General features: G+C 45.8%; 1 pseudogene; it reads left to right on the forward strand.

Annotated features, from left to right (window-relative positions):
• Positions 1–2360: 2360 nt before the first annotated feature.
• LOC125444342 overlaps positions 2361–3184 on the forward strand; it is a 3897-nt pseudogene continuing 3073 nt past the window's right edge.

A 3184-nucleotide genomic window follows, 5' to 3' on the forward strand; every position in this document is an offset into this window, starting at 1 on the left:
TTTGAATAGAAAGCTGAGAAAGAGTTTTTTATTATATTTACATCCCCCTCATACTTGTATCCATCTATACCCCACCTCATACTAGCACCTTTAGGCGACTTATAAAGGTTAAAAACAATAAAAACCACAATCAAAATGTAGGAACAAAATTTACCAATTAAAAATCAGTAAAATCATATTTAAATAACCCCACTACCACACCACTAACACCCCACACCAGCAGGTGTAGAGGGCTTTTCCATTGTGGCTAACCAAATGCCTGGGTAGAGAAGAAGGTCTTCACCATGTATCTAAACATGTAAAGGGCTGATGCATGGCAAACCTCCAAGGGGGGGGAGGAGGAGGAGGGGGAGGAGGAGGAGAAGGAGGAGGAGAAGGAGAAGGAGGAGAAGGAGAAGGAGGAGAAGGAGAAGGAGAAGGAGAAGGAGAAAAAGGAGAAGAAGAAGAAGAAGAAGAAGAAGAGGAAGAAGAAGAAGGAGGAGGAGGAGGAGGAGGAGGAGGAGGAGGAGGAGGAGGAGGAGTTTGGATTTATATCCCCCCTTTCTCTCCTGCAGGAGACTCAAAGGGGCTGACAATCTCCTTGCCCTTCCCCCCTCACAACAAACACCCTGGGAGGTAGGTGGGGCTGAGAGAGCTCCGAGAAGCTGTGACTAGCCCAAGGTCACCCAGCTGGCGTGTGTGGGAGTGCACAGGCTAATCTGAATTCCCCAGATAAGCCTCCACAGCTCAGGCGGCAGAGCTGGGAATCAAACTCCACATTAGATATACGAGCTCTTAACTTCCTACGCCACTGCTGACAATTCCAGAACCTTGGGGCAATCGCATAAAAGCCCATCCACATGTCCCCACCCCACACCTCATAGGGGGGAGGTGCCTCCGGGAGCACCTCCCCTCAGTGATCTCTGTTCCCAAACAGGTATATACAAGCACAGGTGTGACTCCATGATACAGCATCTGCTCAGCATAAAGAAGATTCCAGGTTCAATACCACTCATTTCCAGTTTAAAGGAAGAGGCAGCAGTCGATCTGAAAGACCCGTGCAAGAGTCATAGTAGACCATTACGACCCTTGAAAATATTTAATTTTATTTAAGATAAGAATTTTGTTGGGATTTGGCAAGTGCCAGTCACACAATCCAGTAATGAAGGAGTTAATTTAGTGCGTGCTAATTAGTTAGTGAGGTCAGACGTCAGTGACCAAGTAATTGACCCCCATTGGTCAGCTAGGTCTCCATGCAAGTCTGCAGTAGGCAATACCTATGTCTCCTTTGTTACTCTCTGCACATGCTCTCTAGTAGTCTTGGCTAGCCATGTGAAAGTCAAGCAGCAAGCTGACTGAAGGAGCCAGCTAGGTAGAAAGATATTTCTTGTTTTTCTATCCAAGTTACCCTCCCCTTTCTTTATAGATAGAGAACCCTATTTTTCTACAAGCAACTGCCTCTTTATTGAGCAAATTCTGCCTTATGAGATGGGTGATAGCCATATCACAACAAAAAGGGGCAACAAATTTACAGTACATAAAAAATAATGAACTTGATGTATCGATAATCTGATAATGTACAAGGCAGCTGTATGTTATATATGTGTCCAAAAATCTTGAAGTTCCAGTATAATATTTAGTTTGACTCCAAGAAGGGATGGACCTGGGAACCAAGTATCATTTGGATCTTCCCTGCTCAGAATACTGAAATGAAATAACCATGATGCAGCAGTGGCGTAGGAAGTTAAGAGCTCGTGTATCTAATCTGGAGGAACCGGGTTTGATTCCCAGCTCTGCCGCCTGAGCTGTGGAGGCTTATCTGGGGAATTCAGATTAGCCTGTGCACTCCCACACACGCCAGTTGGGTGACCTTGGGCTAGTCACAGCTTTGCGGAGCTCTCTCAGCCCCACCCACCTCACAGGGTGTTTGTTGTGAGGGGGGAAGGGCAAGGAGATTGTAAGCCCCTTTGAGTCTCCTGCAGGAGAGAAAGGGGGGATATAAATCCAAACTCTTCTTCTTCTTCTTCTTCTTCTTCTTCTTCTTCTTCTTCTTCTTCTTCTTCTTCTTTTGTGGAACACCTGGAGAAACACTATATGACACTTCTTTTTCTGTTGCTGAGCTACTCTATTACGTTCTTTTTTTAGTTTTGAACCCACACCTGCCTTCCTGTGATATGTATTGAAGCTAATAATCTGGTACAGCCTCTTGCCAGGCTCATGGAGGCCAATCATTCAGTATCATCCCACATATCTGTAAACACATAAAAAGGCCGTCTGACAGCTGGGAGGTGCCCTTTTATCCAGAGCTGTATGCAAATGTTGGACCAGCTTCCCGTTTAAACCAGTCTTATGGCCTCCTTAACCTCAGTTCACCCACGGACACAACTTTTCTTTGCCTGACTCCCCATTCACCTCAATCCGTCTCAAAGCATCAGGAAGACAAGATGCGTTGGGTTCAATTTGTTTTCTTTTTCATGTTCTTCAGAGGTAAATTGTTGTTCTTTAGATACTGAAGACTGAGAAGTGTAATTATGAAGCAAACCTTGTGAAAACTTTTTATTTTATTTCCAGATGTTCTGTCAGAAGTTCAGCTGGTGGAGTCCGGAGGTGGTCTCAGAAGACCTGGAGGCTCCATCCAACTCTCCTGTCGAGCCTCTGGGTTCACCTTCAGCAGCTACTGGATGAACTGGGCCAGACAGGCTCCTGGGAAAGGGCTGGAATGGGTGGGCACCATAACTACATCCTCAAGTTCCATTTATTACTCGGATTCGGTGAGGGGCCGCTTCACCATCTCCAGGGATGACTCCAACAGCCTCCTGAAGCTGCAGATGAACAGCCTGAAGCCCGAAGACACGGCCGTCTATTATTGTGCGAGAAGCACAGTGAGAGGAAATGAATCTGCAGCTGGGCAAAAACCCGCCTCTGCTCCTGACAGCTTCCCAGCCTGATTCGTCTCCTAAAGACTGTGATCAGACTGTGATCAGCAGCCAGACTAAATGGCTACCTAAGAAGATCCAAATGCATGTTTTAAACGTCAGCCGCTGCAGCACATTTTATAAAGTGTGTGTGATTATTGATTGGCTTCTGGATGGAAAGCTTGGAAATCGTTGTTATATTTATTATATTTATATCCCACCTCATACCAGCATATTCGCCTCCGTCCCACCTCATACGAGCACCTTGAGGCGACTTACAGAGGTTAAAA

The sequence above is a fragment of the Sphaerodactylus townsendi genome, linkage group LG15 (genome assembly GCF_021028975.2).
Source record: "Sphaerodactylus townsendi isolate TG3544 linkage group LG15, MPM_Stown_v2.3, whole genome shotgun sequence".
NCBI classification, from domain to species: Eukaryota; Metazoa; Chordata; class Lepidosauria; order Squamata; family Sphaerodactylidae; genus Sphaerodactylus; species Sphaerodactylus townsendi.